This window comes from Ipomoea nil, unplaced genomic scaffold, assembly GCF_001879475.1.
Source record: "Ipomoea nil cultivar Tokyo-kokei standard unplaced genomic scaffold, Asagao_1.1 scaffold1768, whole genome shotgun sequence".
NCBI classification, from domain to species: Eukaryota; Viridiplantae; Streptophyta; class Magnoliopsida; order Solanales; family Convolvulaceae; genus Ipomoea; species Ipomoea nil.
This window is the reverse complement of record NW_017618196.1, coordinates 202,595-227,343: the sequence shown is the minus strand read 5'-3', so window position 1 is coordinate 227,343 and position 24,749 is coordinate 202,595. Positions and strand designations below refer to the sequence as shown.

Sequence of the window (24,749 nt, the reverse complement as noted above, 5' to 3'; positions counted from 1 at the left end):
CGCAGCCTCCTATTTCTTCAACTTCACTACTAGGAAGAATAAACTAATTAACCAGAAATGCATGCATAACTACACATCCATAACTTCATAACTTCATAACTATACATTCAGAATTGCATAACTACACACCCATAATTTTCATAACTATACATTCAGAATGTGAAATTATAACTTTATAACTATACATTCAGAATTGTATGCATAACTACACATCCATAACTCTATAACTACACATTCAAAATTGCATCACTACACATCCATAACTTCATAACTATACATTCAGAATGTGAAATTATAAAATTATAAACATATGTTTACGTAACTAACGGCAATAAAAAATGATTTTTTTAAAAAAGTAAAACGACACCGTTTTTGCAACCGTGTGCACTATGCACAACATAATTTGCCCTCTTGCACTAATTGAATGACCAAACTTCATAAGCATTTCAATTACAGTTCTTTTTTTTTTTTTTTTTTTTTTTTTTTTTTTAAGTTCCTCCAATAAGCTTTTTAACGAATAAATTTTTTTTTTCTAATTGTTTCGATGTTTGATTAAGGTTCATCTTCTTTTTTCTTTTTTTTTTTCTTTTTTTAATCCTTCTATCTCCTTCGCATGTTTAAAAAAAAAATAGAAAAAAAAAGTGATAGCTAAAATGTTTGCATTATTGTGGCCCCATCCACTCATCTTTACACCCATACACCACCACTAAAGTTGATAATTGAAAACTTCATTTCACAAACTCACATAAGAAAGCTCGTATTATTGTAGCAATTTTTAATCATACAATTCATTAATTATGTTTGTTATAAATATTTCATTTTTATGCCCATTAAATTTGTTACTTTTGAGTTAGCCTTTACTTATTACATGATTTATGTTGAGTGTGTGAAAGGTTGTATGAAACATTATATAATGGAGTGATGGCTAATGAAATGAGACACATATTGTTGTGCCCTACATTTGGTGTTATTCTTCTTCTTCTCCCTTTTCTCTCTTTACGTATAAATGCATACACATATACGAACCTCTGGACGAATTACGGTGCAAACATCACGTGAGAACTAACGAGTTTTGATAGGTCGAATTACAACAATCTTTTCAATTTTAATAATCACAATAAGTGTTAAACTGTCAATTATTTCTTAACCTCTTCCATGATCAATCCATCAAGAACCTACCAAAGCGTTTGCTTCAAGCTAAGTATGTCATATATTACTTCAGGGATGTCAAATTCTTGAAAATGTCACATTTCTACCATATACGTACAAAGCATTCCTTTGATTGCAAAGAGGATATGGAAGACTCAAAAGCAATTCAAATAGTGCACCCCAATCATACAAACTCAAATTTTTCTTCCATTACACAACACAATCCAATCACTTAAAAAAGCAAAAGCAAAAGCACTCATTACCGACCCTGTTTACACTGAAAGGAATGCAACACACATATCATCATCATCTTCATAAAAATAGAGTTCTTAGCCATCAAAGAGGTGTGAGTTTTGGAATTCCTCTAATTACCTCTACATCTTTAATACTTGAGCACTAGCAGATTCCCAGTTTGGAATTTCATATAAGCTTGTTGGGTAATATGGTTGAAAAATCCCAAAAATAATAATCCTACGAAAAGATTAATATTATATGGGAAAACAGAAAAACTGGGAAGGAAAAGGTGAAGTGTTTGGATATAGGTTTAGCACGAGTTCGAACACAAAGTTCTTTTCCTTAAAACCTTATTTGCTACCTCCCACAAGTGCCAGGAGCGTTGTAGCCTAGGTTTCCCAGGATAAAACGTGCTACGATTCCTTGTTTAAGCACCTAAGCAAGGAACCCGGCAAACAAAGCAAAGTAGAGAACTAGTTGGTAAAGAAGAGAGTAGAAGCAGAGTTTTGAGAAGCTGAAAGCTACTGGAATTCCTTTCGTTTTCTGTACTGTAAAATGCTACTGCTCTACCTCTCTTTATATAGGGATGTTGGAGTGCTAGCATTCAACATGACCATTAAATTGGTATTAAAACCAATTGTGTAACACCTGTAATAGTCACTCACTAAGACACCTGTAACAGTCATCCACTAAGTAGGATTAAACTCAGAATTTAAAATTGGAATTAAAACAGTATTAATTCCGTATGAGTTTAATCTGTTGGGGTGCAGGTTCACAACAGGCTGAACTTTGTTGGGGTGCAGGTTCACAACAGGCTGAACTTAGGCTGAACTTTGTTGGGGTGCAGGTTCACAACAGGCTGAACTTTCCGGTTTCAGACCGTTGGGGCTTTTCGGTTTCAGACCGTTGGGGTGCAGGTTTACAACAGGCTGAACTTTCGGGTTTCAGACCGTTGGGGTGCAGGTTCACAACAGGCTGAACTTTTGGGTTTCGGGTTTCAAACCGTTGGGGTGCAGGTTCACACGAGAGCACACGGATCAGGCAACAACCTTTGGGGTGCAGGTTCACACGAGAGTACATCTCTCGTGCGCTGTCACGCCCCACCTCTAGGACATGACCCGACCGTATTGTTACGTGAAGACCTGTAACAATACGAAGCCTAACCATACATACCTCTCAGAATCTTCATAATAACACTTGAATATACAATAATTCCACAACCCAAAATGACAAAATATAATCGACCTATTCTTCCCAAAAACTCATCAAATCCACTATTAGATATTTACAATCAAGAGTAGTATGTCCAAAATGCATCACAAGCACCAAAGCCAAGCACAATGGTCTACCAAAAAACACAAAGGGTCAAAGGGAATGTCTAAATAAACGAAAATCCATGATAAGCTCCAAAACTAGGACTAAGTCTCCAAGTTTCAAAAGTCACCTTCGAGACCCCACCACTTGTGCTCGTGCTATTCACATGTCTTAACTACTCTGAAACATGAGGAAAAACAAATACAAATAATGAGCTAATGCCCAGTAAGTGGTACTCCTCTCAACCCCGGATCAAGTAACCCCAATAATATACAAAAAGCTTTAGAGTAATAACTAGATGCAAAACTTGATCTTTAAACCATATCGAAGTCATAATATACTCCATCATACAATACATAAGCTCACAAAACAAGAAACTTTAGCTACATGGGCATCAACAATATTTCATAACACAATACTTTCAAAAGCACAATTCATTCCTTAACATATGACCCATTGGCAACCTACAACCACCATTATATTCTGTGGCACATGCCATTATCGATATAATGGTCCAAAAAGACTCGACGATTCGGAATGAGTCAGGCTCGACGATTCAGAATGAGCCAGATGGAACGTTCCAACAAATAATTCAAAAGACTCGACGATTCGGAATGAGTCAAGCTCGACGATTCGGAATGAGCATTTAGGAACGTTCCAAGCCAAACAAAACAAACAACAAAATGTAGGTTCCCTCATGAGTTTAATCAAACACTCAAAATAGTTCTTATAATCAAATAGCCCGATGTAGCAAAAATCATTTCCTTAAAGTCACATAACAAAGTACATATTTCCAAAGTAGATAATAAGTTTATCAAACTACGAAATATGCAAGTTATAAACCATTCTCAAAATAACAATTTTCTTAGTACATAACTCTTTAAAAATCATAGAATAGTTTATTAAACCGAAGTAATTTCAAAGGAATTGAAATGGCTTAGTTGGAAGAACTTGAGTTGATATAAGCATGAGGTTAGGAGTTCAATTCTCTCTTTAAACAAATAATCCATTTTATTAGCATGTAATACATACAGAAAAATAAACATAAGGTATGTTAACACGCAGAGTAAAACCCACAACCTATTGCTACCTACACAACAACCACAAGCCATTCTACCATCTCTACACTTGATGACTATTCCAGTCCAGATTATATAAGTAAACAATTCCTGTCCGGAAACACAGTTCACAACAATTCCAGTAAACGCAGCTCAAAATTTCAATATACAACTCAAATCACAAGTTTAATTTATAGTATAGGGTAAAAATGGTTTTGAGAGAAATACACACTTACCTAAAACATTCAAATCTTAGCTATTTAGCTTGCCCAAATACTCCTTGTCAAAATCCCTAATATTTTCAAATATCAATCTTAGGGCTCCAAAGATAAACCCAACTCATAATGAGTAAAAGATAGAGGTTAAACTCACCTAGAATACCCAATATCTTAGAGATCTAAGCTTGAAGAAGATGGAGATCCAAGCTTCAAGGTCTTCCCTTCCCCTATCTCTCTCTAGTCAACTCCCCTTATCTTCTTTTAAAAGATATCTTTCTCCAAGACCAAGGGATTCCTTAATCTTTAAGGGTAGAGAAGGGTAATTTAGTAATTTTATCTAATATTAAATTTTAATAAGCTTTGACTTGTTGACCTCATTTACTAAACATATATATATTTTATTTATAAGGTTGTGGGTATTACATCTCGTGGTCACAGATGCAAGAGGTTTGGCATAACTTAGGTCGGGCCAATTTCCGGACGACATTCGTGCCCGCAGGTGCGGGCGCACGCGAGCTCGGGCTTGAATCAAGTCGTTTCGATCTCCTCTAGTTGGATTTTGATTTGCACCCCCCTCCCCCCCGCACGAGAGAGCCTCTATGCTATGCAATTCTATAAGCTTCAAAAGAGCTCATGTATATAAGGGGGGCAAATCTTGTTTCCAAACCAATGTGGGACAAAGTCCACTATTTTCCCTTCATTTCCCAACTCAAATGGGTCACTTTGAGAATCAATATCTCATTCACCCATTATCCGTTTTGAGCGTACAATATATCAATCTCTTCGTCTTACTACGAAGAATCCGAATCCACTTTGATCCGACCCAAATCGGAAGTGGACCCCACTGATAATTGTACCACAAAATAGCCACTTAATATGCCATTTTAAGCTAATTTTTTCCAACAAAGCTATTCTTCAGTTAGCATATGAATCTGCAAAAGCATATCAGTACTCGGGATTAATAGAAATTAGAAACTTAATGGCCTGATAACAGATTTGGTAAAGAGAAGAGACAGACCATGGTGAATAGCATTGCGGTTGTATCTATAATTTTCTTGCCAGGCATCATTAATTTCATTGGCAGAAGTCAAACATAAGGGAAGCAAGTTTTTAACTCAATTCATTATATCGAATGATCTCTTCAAAGCTAGTTGGAATCACTTCCAAACTCGAACAACATCTTTTACGGACTAAGATATCAAGATAAAGAAATTGTTCCCCTTCATTAAATATCCAACAAATGAAGTTTTTAGCTCCAAGGACAAGAATTTTAGCTCACTAAAATTTCTGTCAGTGCCTTTGCAATATGAATCATTGGAGACTTCTTTCAGTTTTATCAGCTCAAGAAAAGGAAGCCCAACCAAATAGTCTTCTACATACCCTTCCGTATTTGATTCATCATATTCAGGCTGGATAAGGCATCTTACATAGACACTTCTGTATATGTTTTCTGTGATTCAACATAACCAACATAGCCAAACACTAAAAACTCAAAAAAATGATTTTCAGAAATTATTTTTCAAATTTCCAAAAACATCATTACTTAAATCTATTTAACCAAAAAAAAAAACCCTTACTTAAATCCATTTAACCAGTTTTTACCTCTTCCTATACTTTTCTTTACAGCTCATACATCACTACCTAAGTTGATAAATTAAAAAGTTGCTTTCAGAATCCGGAAAAAGTTGCTTTCACACGCATATGGTCAGAGTATAGATGCATTATTATATTGTGGCAACTTTAATCACACAGTTAATTAATACTAGTAGTGCTATCTTTTAAATTTTATTTATATTTTAAGACCCGATTAAACTTTTAGTCATCGGTTCAAACTCTTATATTGATTCGAAGTTATTTGATAGCAGCCATCCTTCTTCTCCTAGGAATATTTGTCATTTTTGTAGTTGCTCTAGTAGGCACCTTCATTATTGTATTGCCAATATTTATTCATTAATTAGTTGATACTAGTATTTGTCCCGTGCGATGCACGGTATAAAATTTAAGTATTTTTATTGTTGATAAAATTCAAACATCAATCATTAAAATTAATTATGAAATGTTACTTTTTTTTATAATACTAAATTGGTTGTTATATTAAAACATCACAACATACTATTAGCATATATTATAAAGCATTGTGTTATTAGATATCACATGATATTTTAAAATTTTACATTTAAATATATATATATATATATATATATATATATATATATATATATATATATATATATATATATATAATTTCAAATTAATAAATTAAACTATATACAGTAAATAAATGATTTTTTATTTTTTTCCCAAGAGATTTAAAACTCATTGTGATTAATAATTCAGCCATCCACAATTAGTCTACAATTAATCTAGCAATTAAGGTTATACCATGGAATGATGCCATTTCATTTAGGCGGGAAAATGACATGGCAAAAACATTTTGCTATTATATAGAGTAAGATAAGATAAGATTGTGAAATACTATATATTTATTATTTTAAAAAAATAATTCTTAATAAGAAAAACAATCTCAATATTTTTAAAAGACACATTTTTTATTTTTAATAATACAATAACTTTTGTGAGCTTGATATGATTTTTAAATATGTAATATTTTTTAGTAAAAATTTAATATTTTGTATGAGTCAACAAGTCATACATTTTTACTAAAATAATTATTTATTTCTTTAAAAATATTAGTGAAAATGTAATAATTGGTAACCCATAAAAAAAATTACATTTTTACTAAAACTAATTGCATGTCTTAGGTGAGATATCTTAAACAAGATCAACCATTTTAATAAGGGAAAATTGTAATTTATGTCATTCAGGTATATATTAATTATAAATGTCACCCTTTAGTCCCAAGTGGTATAAATGTTGTTCATAAATTGTCTGAAATTAAAGTGTCCATAAATTGGCTACCCGCAGAAGCAAGCCTGGGCACCTCAACGCACTCATCGACGGGCTGAGATTAGCATACAAAAAGAACGGTAGCCAGCCAGAGTCAAACCCCTTCGGTGCTAAAGCTGTAAGGATTTACTTGTGGGAGGTAAGAGAAAGCCAGGCCAACGCTAGGGGAATACCACATGAGAAAAAGAAGCAAAAAGGACCCACGACGAAGGGTTTAATTGACGAAATTTTAAACAATTAGAGGATTAAATTAGTTGAAATTGAAAAATTACGGACTACATTGATAGTTGGAAAACAATTGAGGGACCGCAATGGTGATTTTCTCATTTTTAAAAAGTCAAGCCTATCACATAAGGTCTTCCTAATGCAATTACCTTTCTTGTGCAATATAAAAACTATTATAGAATGATGGAACTAATTGACCCGATGAGTGTATGAATCAATCAATTATGTATAAAATAGTAGGAAATATTAGAGAAAATAGATAGAATGTAGAAGATATGAGATTGTGAGATTATGATTTCAATGATATTGATTTTAGAAATATACAAAACAATACAGGTAATCTAACCTTATAGCGGAAGCATATGATCGAGTATCTCCAGCCATAGTTGTAATCTCCGTTGCATTGTTTGAAGAACAGTAAAGAACTTTAGAATTTTGTCTACCACTTAGTCTCCTGTACAACTAGATGGTGTAGTGTCTCAAGTCACAGGAGTAGTGAGAGGACCATACATATATATAACCAACGTGCCATCATTATAGGTTAAGTAATGGAAACCGTTACTTCCGTTTCAAACCACAACATTATGGCCATAAATGGCCCATTAACTTGCATCACTTAATGATGACATAATGGAAATGTTACATTCTCCCACTTGGTGCAAGTATTAACTCAAAGAAGCAAAAAATATGAAACATAGAGATAGTTCCTCTTAATTAGAGTAGTATCCACTTATGATTACAATGTAACTTCTTCTCTAAGTACCTTATGTGATATAAAACTTAATGAATAAACCTTATATTCATTCTTGATTATAATTAGTTATCAAAAACTAATTATTGCCGCAATGGCTAAATTTGGCCTAATTAACTTGCACAACCTCATTTGTACAATATTACTGGAAAATGTTACAATTTTCCATTTGGTGCAAGTATTGGCGCAACCTTCGTTGAAGATCAAAAACATGAATCATAGTGGTATGTCCTCTAAATTAAAGTGTGAGTGATACCATATATGCATCACATGCATTTTGATTCCCAACTCAGGTCCTTTATGAATAAACCCTACGTTTATTCTTGGTCCAACCTTAGGGATGTTTCTCAAATAAATATGCGCATAACCATAGGAGAAACCATCCAAAAAAATAGAAGTGACAACATAAATGTACGTACAATATAGTCACATAATAAGTTCTATGTACCATGTATGATCCTTAAAATTCTTATAAGCATGCCTTAAGTAGGGATCCGAAACTATTAGCAAAATGCTAATATATTACATGGCTGACTCATTATCTTTAATATTATCGCTGACGGCTAAGTTTTCAGAGTTGACACGTCTGCCACTCCTACTCTCATTAATCTTAGCCAAAAGATAATAATTGAGTAGTCTATATTCCAACGACTTAGATAACAAATTCATGAGTCTAAGCCCACAAAATGGAACGTTAAGCATACACCTTATAAACAATCTCCAAAATAAAAAAGGAAGTCCAACTTTTATGTCCGAGAGCAACAACGAGGATATATTAATGTAACTTTATGAAACAATAAAAAAAGTATTGTATCATCATAAAAACAAAAAATCTTCAAGATTCATCTATATGAACCAACATTATGAGTCTTTGCATGCTTTATGTCTCTCAACATTGAATCTTGAACCTTTTAAATCTTAATGGCCTAGGATCAATTTGATGAAACGAAAGACTCCAATAAATGCTAAAGAATCTAACTCATGATAGTTCACCATAAACTTAATGCCATTGTTATAATAAAAAAACTATTAATACAACATTTTCAGAAATATGTTGCACAACTTGTAGTTCAACAAATTGAACTATTGATTTTATAATAACAATGCAAAGTGTCTTATCCTTGAAGTGGAGCAATCTTGAAGTGGGACATCTTTAATGATCTTTCCAAATGATCACTCCCACTGATCAAATGGGGCATCTTATTGATCTTTTAAATGATCACTCCCACTGATCAAACCATTACTCATACTCCTAAATTTATTCTTGAGCATAAATGATATGCCCACTAATTATCAAGCAAGTCCAACTAATCTAACAAGGATTATAATTCCCCACCATAGTTGGACATGCTAAATATGTAGATGTAACAGACACAATTTTCAACTATTTAAACAAATTAAATTGCTTTAGTTGAAATTTAGCTAGATATGTACAATTCCAACATAAGGACCCAAGAGTATATCCTGTCCAAATTTAAAAGCTCTATTGTGGTTGGGCTGAAAAACCAAGTAAGCCACATACAGTAACAATTTCAAGTTACTAAAGTTTTGGAGTTTAACAAAATAAATGTGTTGCCAATGCAACCCATGTGACATAGAATTATAACTGGCCTTAAAGTTATAAATTCTAAAATTGGTATGATAAAATTTTATCTTGATCATCAATTTAAACAGAAGAATCCAGTGACATAAAACTTGCCTATAGGCTAAAGATTTATTCAATTAAACTCAACTGAGACTTTATGATAATCAAATAGAATAATCTAGTGACACAAAACTTACCTGTGGGCTAAAGTTTTGTTCAATTAGACTCAACTAAAAATTTATGATAAAATCATTATCAAAGGGATAGAGGAATCTAGTGACATAAAACTTGTCTGTGGGCTAAAGTTTTATTCAATTAGATACATCTACAACTTTATGATAAAACTGACAAACCATATTCCTTTTCTTAATCCCTGTGGGTAAATTAAGAAATATGATTTAATATTCTATCTTGACTATTTACATTAATATAATAAAATTTCTGTGAGTAGATTTTATTATACTTTATGTAATTAGTCGCAAAGTGATCAAAATAACTTAATAATTTCAGTTATGAAATTGTATTGATCACTTGATATTTATACACAAAACAATATTATGTACTAAACTATTAATCTAATTTAAATTTTCATGCATAATAAATACACATAAAAGAAATTAGACTAATACCTCCAAATGTACACATAAAAATACTTTTGAATATGTACATATATCATAACTTTATGATAGAAAACGCCAATTTATTTATATTATAACCATATGTTAAATAAATTGACATTCCTATCTGTAATGATAAAACTCACCAAAACTATATTCCGATGCATAATTTCCTGTGGGCTAAATTATGATCATAGTTTGGTGTTTTTACCCTAATTAATTATATAAACATAACAAAATTGCATGTGGGCTAAATTTTATTATATCATATAACTAATCACAATCAATATGTCTATGACTATATGTGATCTCAGAAAATTTTAATTAATTAAAGATGATGTGGCTTCCCCTTAATTAATCAAAATTATATGATCACTAGACGATTATCTTGATATTCCAGGCATCAACTTTAAGCCTAAAAACAATTATGCAACAATGTGATAAACAATTTCAAGTATACTCCCAGGAAAGTTGGTTGGGACGGAGCCTCATTAAAAACCAACTCCTTAGACAGAGTAATGTTTCAAGGGAACTAGTAGCGCATTGCCCCCTTCCCGAGAAACTTTTCACCAGTTCATGTTTTCTCACACTAAAGGCAAAATTGACAAGCAATCTTTCCAAATCTTTAATAGTTCACCTATGGAAATACTTTAAATCTCAAGTGAACATTCTAAACGGTCTAAAGGTGCTTAAACATAATGCACTACCGTTTATAATTCCACACACAAAGTTCACCTTAACAAGGAATTATTATAATTCCTAACTTATGCAATTTCTAAAGACATAATTAAATTCACGTAACTAGAAAATATAATGTTATGCTAGTGAACAGTTATGTATGAAATTCAATTAATAAGCTCATATCCAAATAAATTGTACATCATAATAACAATTTAAAATGAGCTATAAAACTATTATTCAAATAACAACATAAATCCAACGGGGACTCGGCGGGAATGGTAATTCCGACTCGAGGTATCCGGCAAGGAGATCCTTTATCACCGTACTTATTCATTTTGTGCGCTGAGGGACTCTCTATTTTATTACAGCAAGCCGAAGCGAGAGGTGACATCCATGGAATAAGAATAACTCGGGGTGCTCCATCTATATCACATTTATTCTTTGCGGATGATAGCTTATTGTTCTTCAGAGCTACACCCGAGGAAGCCCAACGAATCAAAGACTGCTTAGAGATGTACAGCGCAGCCTCGGGGCAAATCATCAATTACGAGAAATCCAATGCCATGTTCAGCACTAATATGGACCAAGCCACTCGAAGAACAGTAGCAGATTGCGTGGGAGTTCAGGAAACCACGGACTTGGACCGGTATTTGGGATTACCCTCGGCTTTGGGGCGCAACAAAACGGCGACTTTCAACTTCATTGAGCAGAAGGTTCGGGAGCGTATTGGAGGATGGCAACAGAAACTTCTATCCAAAGTAGGCAAAGAGGTACTGCTAAAAAGTATAGCACAGGCTTTACCTATATTCACGATGTCTGTTTTTCTATTGCCTGAACGGGTTTGCTCCACTATTGAAAAGTTGTTTAATCGATACTGGTGGGGCAGAAACGGAACCGGAAACTCTGGCATTCATTGGATGAGTTGGAAACGCTTGGCAGTCCCTAAAAAACATGGTGGTCTGGGATTCAAACGGCTCCATGAGTTTAATTTGGCATTGTTGGCGAAACAGGGATGGCGGTTGTTAATCCACCCAAATTCTCTAGTTGCGCGGCTGTTGAAGGCGAAATACTATCCGCATTGCGATTTCCTCGACGCTCAACTTGGACACAATCCAAGTTATTTATGGCCGAGTATCTTGGCCGGCCAACCTCTCCTTAAGTTGGGCGTGGCAAGGCGTATTGGTAATGGTTTGGACTCCACAATCTGGGGGTGGCCGTGGCTTTCGGACCCGACTAATCCAACATTACATGCCCCATGTGTAGAAGCTTTAAGAGAGGCACAAGGAGAGTGGGATGTGGAGATTCTGCATGATCTTTTCCTTGATAGCGACGTCGGACGCATTATGGCAACACCGATCTCGGCACAATACCAAGACTCGTGGCGATGGAAAGATGACATTCGAGGTGTATGTATATACGGTGCGACATGGATATCAGATTCTCACGGCACACAGGGAGGAGGCGACATCTAATGGAGGCTTCACGAAATAGCAACAATTATGGAAACTACCGATCCCTCCCAAGGTCAAAAATCTGCTATGGTGTTGCGCGAGAGCTATACTTCCGGTCAAGGAAATCCTTAAGGTACGTAGAGTATGGATTGGTGGAGGCTGTACTTTCTGTGGATATCCGTTAGAGACGATGGAGCATTTATTATGCGATTGTGCCACTGCACAGCAGGTATGGGAGGAAGTTGATGTTTTACGTGGACGCTCTATACAAGGCCTGATGGAGGAGATTCTGGGAACTACCACCACGGACAGGGCTATACGCATGGCGTCGGTCTTCTGGACGTTATGGACAGCGAGAAATGAACAGATCTGGAAGGCAAATTATCAGACTATACACAGCCTTCGAATTCAGGCCTCTGCACTGCAACAAATTTGGAAAGATATACGGCCAACTTCTCATGCTGTCAGGACGGTTGATACAGAATCAACGAATTGGGTTCCACCTCCTCACGGATGGTTCACTTGCAACGTAGATGCTGCCCTATTCGGAAATGGTGCGGGCTTCGGTGCGGTGATACGTGATAATGAAGGACGCTTTAAGGCAGCACATGGTGGACGATTGGGTTATCTGCAAGACACCTTCTTAGCCGAAGCAACCGCGGTAGAAAGAGCTCTGAATTGGCTAAAGAGTCTGAATTTCAATAATGTAATAGTAGAGACCGATTGTTTAAATTTCTCTACTGCTTTTAATTCTAGTTGTATTGATTTTTCTTATGTTGGTTCCATTGTAAAGCAATGTTTGAAGATTGCTACTGATATTGGGAACGTCAGAGTTCGCCATATCAAGAGGTCAGCGAATCAGGTCGCTCATGTACTAGCTCGGGCAACTGATTCCTCGTCTGTCCTAGGGCCGTGGTTCGATAACCCACCCTCGTGTATTGCTTCTCTGTTTGAGTTATTAATGATATTCTTTCGTTTGGTTTCAAAAAAAAAAAAAAAAAACAACATAAATCCAAAACTTTAGGGATTATAAAATTTGAATAATAATTTATAATAACCATATACTTTTCAATTATTGAAAAGTTTTAGCTTGTAGACCCAATACAAAAAAGATTCAATGCATATAGTAAACTTTATGAGAACTAGTTTAAAATTGTAAATTCTAACCATATCAAAACCATATGATCTGTTGACATTTACGAATTAAATTCTCACAAAACTAAATTGCATAATTTAAACAATAATATTATTCACTTAATTTAATTATATGCATAAAACAAACTCAAAAAATATGAATATAAAATCAAATATTCATACTTAATCAAAGTGGGCATCACAATCCAAAAACAATAATGATAACAATGTTACGGCATATTGATTACTCAGTTCAAAAATGATAATCGTTATTACTGTAATAACAATTACGTGACAATCATAATTGAACAATCAATTTCCTCAATCGTAACATTTGACATTTAATAGCAATAACTATAACATTATCATTATTAACACATGTTTTGGATCAAGAATGAAATAGTTTCAAAATTATGATTTCAAATCATACTATCAAAATTCAAACCAAATGATGACAGTAACGACACAAAACATTGATCCATCGGTTCAAAAACCAATAATCGTTATTACTATAATAATTCTAATAATTATTACATAACAGTAATAACGGAATAATCAATTTTCTTAATTGTAACCGAACAACATTTAATTATAATAATGATAATCATCATTATTATTAAATGTTACATAATATCATCATTATTACCATAAATCTTTTGGACCAGCAAATTCAAAAGAATTTCAAAATATGATTCTTAACATCATAATCTAAATTATTATGACAATAATAAAACAATATTCAATTGTCATAACCATATGATTTTCCTTAAATCCTTAATGACTCAAAGCAGGCCAAGACAATAATTATAGCACTTAATCACTCAAATTAGGCTCATAAACCTCAATGGCCTAAGTGTATTATAACATGGATGAAAAAATGGTCTAGTACTGAAATAGACCCAAAACATAATATTATTACCAACGATAAATACCAAAATATGGTAGTTAGTAATAATTAAAACTTAATAAACATGTTATAAACCCAAAAGGAGCTACAATTATTATTAAAATATCAATCAAAATGGCGGGATCCATACTTTAATGACCCAATATAGGTCCCAACTAGCTTGTTCAAAATAGGTTCTAAAGTCCCAAGTGAAACATAGGACTAAAGTATTCTCAAAATTAAATAAGAAACCAAACAAGCTTTCTAAATAGGCTATACAATCCAAAATTAGCCTAAGGGTCCAAAAATTGAATGATATTTACTATAAGACTATGAGTTAATAATATGCTATATCCAACCTTAATATATGCTTTTCTAAATGTATAATTATAATAAAATAATTTATGAATATACAAAGCATGCTTGGATTTTGCATATTAATATATTATTAACTCATAAATCCTAAATAAATTCCAATAATTCAGGCAATTTAATATGCACATCAATATATTAAATTAAAATTCAAGTAGCAAATTCAATACTTAATATTTGCTCAAAAATGAATAATAATTAAATTGTGACAAGAATTACTGTACTTGTAATAATAATGACAATAATTCAAACACAAATAATGCCATAATTAATCTTAATTTAAAATTTTTAATGCCAAAATTAAAGACTAAAGGGCATCAATATTTCAAAAGAACCAATTACCATACATCATCCATTTACCATTTGCCAAAATATTATATAATATTAATTAAGATAATATGGTAATATTAAAATAAATAATCACCATACCAAAATTAATGTATATAAATATATTCTTAAATAAGGAAAAATGGAAAAATGAAGATAATTGCACGAGTTGAAATTAAAATGGCTTCCTCAAGCTCATATATACAGCACGCAAATGGCTAAAGTCCATTTTCATGAATATACTATAAACCAAACCCAAATAACCAAAATATGCCTAAATATTATTGCATGTGGGTTATGCTTGCTTTATGTATAATTTTAATTGGGAGAAATGGGTCAAACCCGGTCCAAAACCATATCCATCATACTCATTCATTTTTATGCAGCAAAAGAGAAAACCTAATTGTAGAATGGACTAACCTCTGCGGCGCCGATGGGAGAAGAAGGCAGGAGCGAATTCGGGCGGAGACTGACGCAGTTGGACACCGACCAACGCAGCCGAACGGGGAGCCGACCGTGGCGAGAGAACGCTGGAGCAGGAGCCGGCCGGAGCACCATCGCTTGCCGCCCCTCACCCGAGACCCAGCGCCGCCATCACTGTGACACCCTGTAAATCGAAATGCTAATCAAGGATTAATTGAAGAATTAATCCAAGTTTCCTTGCTAATCCATTTCTAAAATCCTGAAATTTGATAGTCGAGGGACTAGATTTTGACTAGTCACTTAAGTCAAAAGGGTGTACCTTGCGCTTCTTGAGTTGTGCCCTTGTTCCCTTGTCTTTCTAACATTAGTAAGAGTAAAAATGTCTTTCCACCTATGAATTGTGATTCAAGCTACCCTAGCAAGACATTCTCATTTCATTCATATTTTCAACCTAAAACTCAAACACTCTAGCCTCTCTCTAAAATAATTTAGCTTACTCTCCAAGCAAGAAAGTGAACTTTCAAGCCTTGCTAGATTTTCTACCAAGATTCCTACTTTCTTCTTCTTGAGCATATGAAAGGGTAAGATCCTTAGCTTTTTGGTGTTTTTAACCTCCTTTTGGGTATCTTTATCTAAAGTTAGGATCTTTCTTGTGTTTTGGTTTGTGTAAGAAGTTGGTGTGGAAGAAGAGCATTAGGAAAAGGCTATTAAAGGTGGAAAGAAGAAGTTGTTAGGCTACAAAGGTAACCCATGCTATACAAAACTTATTTTCGCACTCATATGACGATTATTGGCTTCTACTTGTTGTTCTTGTTGTGATTTGTGAGATTTGATGCATGATCTTGTGGTGATGCATGTTTAGAGCTTGTTTTTAGGTTTCTTGGATGCCATTGCTTGGCTATTTCTTGGGTTCAAGTCATATCATTGTTGTGAGTGAGATTTTGGGGGGTTTTGGACTTGAACTTGGCATTGTTGTTGATTTTCCCCGAAGGGAAATTTCGGAGTAAAGTAGTGTACCCTGCGGGCGGAACGGCGGGCAGAGGCCTGCCCACCTCCCCACCTGCGGGGAACGTGGTTGCCTTGTGGGTGTGTACCCGCGGGGTACGTTGTTGGTTGATGTCGGGGATTTGTTCCCCGTGATTCTTTCTTCTCGGTATTGATGTTTTGACCTCCCGGTGTTGATTTATTGGGCTATTTGTGAGTCTTCTTGATGTTTTGTATTTCTAGAACGGTGTGTTAGGAATCCATGTAGGATTTGGTGTCTTGAATCGTGCTAAGGGTCCAACTTTGTGATTCGTTGGGCTAATGTGAGTCTTTGTGGTTCATTGGAACTAATTTTCAATTACCCGTTTGATAAGCATGCTAGTTTGATGTTGATATGCTAGTATGTGTGGTTTGTCCTTCTTATTGACATTGGCAACTTGTTTTGGCAATCATTTGGTGTTGGATTGTAATCCTTTACTGTTGAGTATGGTCTCATGTCATTATTGTGATCTCTTGATTGATTCCTATGATGTGATCATATGCAAATCGTTGTACCCTTTGTTGATACTTGATTGAGGCTATTGTTGAGCCTTTGTCTTCTTGGTAATGATGATGACATTGTGTGACTATGATTGAGATTGGTGGTTTGTTACTTGAGCTTTGCTCACGAGATTGGCGGTTTTGTGATTATGATATTAATGGTACCCTCGTGTACTGAGAGTTCGGCGGTAATGTTGGCGGTGTAGGTGGGGGGGGGGGGGGGAGGGGGCGACGGTCTCCAGAGGCAAAAGGTTGGACTCAGAAGTACAGGGTGGCACTAGGAGGTAACTGCTGGAATTGCGATAAGACCGGGGGTAGCCATAAGGTTGGAACAGGCATAAGGTTGGAACTATGAAACTTGTGACATGTTGTCACTGTGTGATTGTGATTTCCTTGCTTATGAGCATGCCTTGATGTGTTCTACCTTGTGAATGGTAGGATGCATCCTGAGTTGTGTTGTTTATGTTGGTTGTGGTCTTGTCTTTGTTGCGAGGTTGATGATCCCCGTTTTTGTTAAGAGTGTGATGGTCTTTGATGTTGACTTCCTTCCTTGGTTTTAAAATGATATATATTGTATTTTCGTTTCAAATGGTTTTGATTATATCTATCTATATTATGCTATTTAACGTGTATTGATGGGTTACCAGCATTATTCGCTGACCGGGTGTTATCCCTTGATTTTACAGGTTTTGAGTAGACGCTGAGCGCGCTAGATGTGGACCTTAGATAGTATAGATCCCACGCTAGACGTTTATCTTTTGTTGGCCTGTGAGCCTAGAATAGTGGCCTGTGTGCCTAGATTTATTCTGTTTAATGCTTTTTGATAGTCTTTAGCCTATGCACCCATGGTTTATGAGTGTGGCATAACATCTCTCCGATTTTAATTAAGTTTCCGCTGTTGTTTATCTTGATGATTAGATGTTTACCTTTGAAATTAAGTTTTAAAAATGTTGAAAAAAATCGGGGGTGTTACAACCACTCCCGTCGACGATGCCATCCACCGTCCGCCGTCGCCGACGCCATCCCCGTCGCCCACCATCGTCGACTGGAGCTTGAAGAAGTACGACGCGTCGGGAAGCCCAGCCTCGCCCCACCATCTCTCCTGGTCGCGACGACAGCATCGCTTGCGATTCCAAGTCGCGCCGTCGTCGTCCTACACCACAACGCCTCAGATCTCTCTCGTCATCGCCCGGAAGGTGAGGCGTCTCACACAGTGCCTAACGGTGTTGGTTGCCACCATCGCCTCCCTCAATAGTCACCAGAGAATCCCGGCTGCCATCAACAACATAATTCTGGTGAACGCAAATCCGGTTATTTTTCGGCAAATCCAGCACTAAGCAATAATTTCCAAGCAAAAATTTCAACAGGTTTTCCTTTCCGTTTTTTTTTTTTTTTTTTTAATTTTAAAAAAATTTTTTTTTAATCAAAATTCTCCCATGTGATAACCAAAATAATCAGGCATTCAAAACAAATATATGCAGGAAAAAATTTTGAAAATTAATATCAATTGATGCATTTCTCATCCTGTAGAAAGGAACACATATATGCATACATAATAATTGCCTTGCTAGAAGGAACTTTACGGCAACCTGTATATCCAAATTGCTATACACATATTTTCGAAGAAGAAACATAAAAAAAAAAAAAAAAAAAACATATACGACACATTATGTAATTCGAAAATATATAATAGATGCAATTTTTGAATAACTAGGCAGAGATTTAAAAGGCTCTGATACCAAATGTTAGAAATATAAAAAACAATACCGGTAATCTAACCTTATAGCGGAAGCATATTGTAACAACCCAAAATTTTATTTTATAAATCCAATATTAAGAAATTCCAAAATAGCCATTTTCACTTCATTAAAAAAAATTTTGCGATCAATTGGTGTTTGAATAAATTATTTTTTTCACATTTTAAATTAATTCGACACCAAACTTATTTTATTCGAAATTCCTAAATTTTCGGGTACTTCGCGTACCAAGTTTTAAATCGAGAAATCAATCTGAGTGAAACCGGGAGAATTCAAAAAGACTTTAAACAAGGGTTCATCTAGATAACCTTTTGAGAAAATTCATTTTTAACCCCAAAGTATTTAAAATAGCATTTCTAGCCCTTGGTCCATGGAGCATGGTGGACCACTAGACATCCAAAGCCTTTCCTGCCTCATATTTTGCCCATAGAAATTACTCTTTTGCCCTCACCCAATCATTTGATTTCTACCTAGGGTTTTGCACCCTATATAAACAACACTATTCATTTGAGATCCTTTGATCTCCAACCTTGCCTCTCCCAAACCTTTGTTTGATAGAAGCAAAAGATGAATTTGCAGTAAGTTTTCCTTCACTCATTTTCCATCTTAGCTTAAGGTTTCCTCTCTTTTTAGCTTTCAATCTCTGAGGTTTCTTAGTCTTGGCTTGTGTTGAGATGTTTAGGTGGTGAAGGAGGTGGTGTTTGAGTAGAGAGGATGTAGAAATCCATACAAGAAGAAGAAGCTACAAGAGGTATAACCCCATGGACTCCCTCTTTGATTTTTGGCTCTTTGAAGCCTTTGATATTCAGTAGAAATGAGTAGAAATTATGAGATTTTGTTGTGTTTATGCTTAGAAGTGATATAGTATTTGTCTTTGAGTTGTTGAGGATGTTTTGAACATGTTTGGCTTGATTTTGCATATGAAAATGCCATCTGGTGCACACATAGGGTGCACCAGATCAGACCAGCGGCCCTAGCCGCGGCCCATCAGGAGGGCTGCCGGCTAGAGCCGGGGTTGCACGGGCCTAAGGCACGGCCCTAGGAGAGGGCCATTGCCTAGACCCAGCGAGGTAACGGGTCTCATGGGGCGGCTCTTGAGGAGTCCCGCCCCAGGTCCTTGAGTATTAATCTGGGAAGAATTTGTGCAGTGGTCGGGCCCTTGTGGCTCAGCTACGTGTCTTTCGGGCTAGGTGTCACAGGCCCCCTGTGTCTCGGTACCTCGGGATCGTCTCGACGCACTTTTTGTCTTTGATTTCGTTGAATTTGGATAAAAAATGAGTATGTTATGAAGGATTTATTGAAGAATTGCTACACAGTTCATATATTTGCTAAGTTCACTGTGTATGAGAGATGCTTGACTATGTGATCTGATGATATTTTTGTACTGAGTAGAGAAGCATGATCCTTTGAGAATATGATTTATTATGAAAGCATGACTAAATTGTGATATTCGATCAATGAGAATAGAAGCATATGTTGTTGGTAGAAATGTATAGAATTTGCTATGATGCAAACCGAGAATGATATTATATCCTTGAGTATTTTATGGTTTATATACATGATTTAGAAACATGTTATAGAGTTTTTTGCATCTCACATATGTCATATTTCAAAAATGCATAAGGGGCCAACGTGAGCCCAAGTATTACTTTCAAAAAGTCATGAGCATGTGGTATATCATTCTTTGTTGCATTAAGGAGTAGTAGAGTTGTTGCATGATTGAGAATGATGCATGATAGATATATCTATGTATTATCTATATCGGTGAGGTTTTGGAGTATCCCGTTTGGACTATGTCCTCTCGGATGATTTTATGGACATTGTGGTCCCAGTATATGTAACGCGGCGTATTCCCATGTTACGAGGTTAGAAACTATCCGCCAGGCATGGAATCCTGGTTAGGGGGTGTGCACACTAATAGTTCGATACCTGATTCCACAGAGTGAGAACCATGAGATTGGTTCCGTAGACGGTAGGAGATATTTGGTCGGATTTATGCCGCTCCCGATGGGGCAATTCACGCTACGGTAAAACCCTGAGCCGTCTACGAGTGAGAAGAAAAGAAAGTTAGTCAAGAGAGACTCAAAAGAAAAGAAAGTGAGTCAAGAGAGACTCAAGAGAAAAGAAAGTGAGTCAAGAGAGACTCGAGAGAAAGAAAGCGAGTCAAGAGAGACTCAATGAGACCTCCACAGAAAGTACTCTATTTTTACAACGAGTGTACATGAGTATATATTTATAGTATTGCACGAGATTGCATGTGAGTATGAGTATAGTATTGCACGAGATTGCATGTGAGTATGAGTATAGTATTGCACGAGATTGCATATGAGTATGATTATAGTATTGCACGAGATTGCAAGTGACTATAGTATTGCACTAGATTGCATTTGAGTAGAATATCGTATGTGTTTGTATAATGAAAATGTTGATTTAAGTTTGTACATCGAGCATGAACATATAGTCATATTTGAAGCCTTGTATATCTAGTTTATGTGATGAGAATTTGAGAGCATGAGAATACCTATTATATAGTTTATTAGCATGATATTTCTTGTTGTTAGGAATAAAGTGTAATGGTTTTGATAAGCCAAATATGTATTTGTAGATCCCCCAATTTTATTTTATAGGTCTAGTAGAGTCTTAGACCATGATCGGGAAATTATTTAAATTGCAAAAGAGAAAAACAGAGGAAGATGCATGAAAATAGAAAAAGAAGATATCAAGTCGAAAATCAAGAATTTGTCTGGAGAAAATGACAAATTAAAGAAGAAGTTGAATGATATGAAAATCACGCCAATGCTACAAAAAGAAAATCCCAAGAGAATTTACGTTGAAGAAAATTAAGATTGGATGATTGCATGAATTTGACTTGGAGATCAAGCATATATGGAAAGAAAGGAGTACATCAAAGATGATTGGAGATTTAACCAATAAGTTGTACGGACGAAGTGGAAGATGTCTAATTTATTATGTGAAATGGTTCAAGTTTAAATCTCACCATCGACAATTTTACAAGGTAAAATTTGAGAAGCCAAAATTGATTAAATCTGATGGAGTTGGGCGCTAGTTTGGCTTTCGGCGTCAATTACAAGTGGAAATTGGGAAGCAATTTCAAGTTGGGAGCCAAGTATGGGATGCCAATTTTAAAATGGGGGACCGATGGGATGCAATTTAAAATTCGATTCAAAGAAGACATTGAGATGAAATTCAATTCCAGGAGAAGTTTGAGAGCCAATTTCGAAGTCAAAAGTCAAATAATATCAAATTGAATTGAGATGAAATTCAATACCAGTCAAAAGTCAAATAATATCAAATTGAATTGAGATGAAATTCAATACCAGTCAAAAGTCAAATAATATCACATTGAATTGAGATGAAATTCAATACCATGAGAAGTCTCGAAGTCATCTGATGGAGTTGGGCGCTAGTTTGGCTTTGAGCGTCAATTACAAGTGGAAATTGGGAAGCAATTTCAAGTTGGGAGCCAAGTATGGGATGCCAATTTAAAATTGGGGACCGATGGGATGCAATTTAAAATTTGATTGAAAGAAGACATTGAGATCAAATTGAATTGAGATGAAATTCAATACCAGGAGAAGTCTGGGAGCCAATTTCGAAGTCAAAAGTCAAATAATATCAAATTGAGTTGAGATGAAATTCAATACCAGGAGAAGTCTGGGAGCCAATTTCGAAGTCAAAGTCAAATAATTCAAATTGGGAAGCAATTGAAGCACCAGGAGTAGATTGAGAGCCAATTACAAGTCTAAGCCAATTGGGTGCAAATTACAATAGAGAATTTCAATTTGGGTGCCAATTACAAGTCAATTGCAATTGGGTGACAATTACAAAGGAGAAATTCAAATTGGGAGGAAGTTCAAAAAGCCAGTTTGAAACATCAGAACACCCAGACGTGAGAATGAAGAAGATGAGAAAACTTACAGTGAAGAATTTCTCAGAAGGAAAAATACTAGTCTAACTAGTATGAGATTAAATTGAAGAATATTTTTGAAGTATTTAAATCCCAAGAACCACTTCAGAGCTAATTAGAGAAGCTATTCTACACAAAGTTGAGACCCAGATATTCCCAAGAAACGTGAGAAAACCAGAGGAATATCAGATGGAGTTTGGGTACTCATTTGCATGAAGTTGAAGCTCTACCAACGGCTAGCTTATCTCTTCTGACACTTTGCCAGAAGATAAGATAAGATCTTTGACAAAAGATACAAGATTTCAAAAATGAGATCGTTTCTTTCCAACGGACAGATTCTCATTACCAGCTATAAAATGATAAAGATATGAAGACATGAAGACGGGGAATTAACGAGCAAAAGAGCAATAATACAAAGAGCAAAAATCTCATTTGGTACAGAGCATACCAAAAGAAATCTTCAAGTGAGAAGTGAGAAAAGAAAAAGAACTCAGAGAGCTTCAATGAAAATTATTCTGAGAGTTCTTAAATAGAGCAAAACAGAGCATAAAAATCAAGTGCTTTACTTGATATTTTAAAAGAGAGAAAAACACTCAGAGCGTTCAAGAGAAATCATCAAGAGTGTTTAATCTTCATCAAAGAGACCTGCGCATCATTGAAGATCTACTACAGAGTCTCAGAAGTTGGAAGCAAGACAAGACCTGTTTTGGAGCAAAACAAGAGAAGGGAGGAAAGTAGCACGGAGCTGTGAAATCCTGGATTGTCACACGGAGCTGTGAGATCTGAAGCAGCAGTGTCGGAGGCACTGGGCGTGATTAGTGCGGGCTTTGTGATCAAAGCACTAGATCACGGGATACGTTTCTACCGGAGTGTGGAAGACGGGGGGAGAGTAACGCGGAGTCGTGAAATCCTGGGATAGTAACGCAGTGACGTGAAACCCGAAGCAGCAGTGTGGTGTCACTGCGCGTGATTAGTGCGGGCTTGGTGATCAAAGCACTAGATCACGGAATTCATTGTTTCTTGGAACCAAGAAGTGGTGGATATCGTGAATTGTTCTTGGAGATAAGAGCAAGTGGAGTAGGAGGATTACACCACCTCGCGAACCACTATAATTGTCTTGTGTTCTTTACTGCTTTCTTTACTTACTGCTCTTTACTTGCTCTACACGAGATATATACTCACACAATCTCACACACACTTTATCTTTATTTAATTCCGCTGTGCACCATACTCTAACAATCTAGTTAAGAGTTTTGGTTTATCTCTGGCTTAGCAATTATTGTGCTGTGCGAAAAAGTTTAAAAGTCTATTCACCCCCCCCCCCCCCTCTAGACTTTCACCTTACCTCTTTTGGGACCAACAATTGGTATCAGAGTCTGTAGCCTATTTGAGTCAGCTTATACCAACCTTTGGTATCAAAGCACGCTGCCCAATTGGGTTAACTGTTTTTGACTGCTAGGCTGATCCATTCTACAAAGTGTGTGATTGGATTAATCTTTCATATCTCTCGTGATGATGATGAAGAAAGATTTAGCTCAAAATCTATTATTCTCACTTGATAAATTTGATGATTGGAAAGTTCGTATGCAGGTACACTTATCGGCTTTACACGATGAAATGTGGGAAGTTATTTCCACTGGCCCTATCGAAATATTAAAAGTCAATACGGCGTTTGTCCTATCCCCGGATGCTCCACAGTATGTACAAAAGCCTAAACCGGAATGGACATCGGATGATAGAACGCGGAATAATCTTGACAATATTGCCAAGGATATTCTATTCAAAGCCGTTGATGATACAATATTTTCGAAGATCCGAAAGTGTGCTACTGCTAAAGAAATATGGGAAACTCTCATCAAGATTGGCGAAGCAGATGAACAAGAAAAAGACAATAAGCTCACAATCGCCATGAAGAAGTTTGAAGATTTCAAAATGCTCTCAAATGAAAGTGTTGCAGACATGGAAGCTCGAATGATCAAAGTTCTTGGAGAGATTAGTGATCTTGGCAAAAATATTAGCCAAAAAGAAATTAATCTCAAAATCCTACGAGGCTTACCATCTGCATGGGATATGAAGGTTACGACTATGCGCGATCACCGAGATCTAAGAATGTTGTCAACAGACAAATTATTTAGTGATCTAAAAGCATATGAGTTTGAAATGATGGCCAAAGATGATGATGTTCATGAAGCTTGAAATTCTGCTCTA

The 24,749-nt window shown here is 35.6% G+C and overlaps 1 protein-coding gene across 4 annotated transcripts in view; it reads right to left on the bottom strand.

Moving 5' to 3' along the window:
- LOC109192086 (putative late blight resistance protein homolog R1A-4) overlaps positions 1–24,749 on the bottom strand; it is a 93,011-nt gene that overhangs the window by 10,907 nt on the left and 57,355 nt on the right. The gene's annotated exons all lie outside the window — the stretch shown is intronic.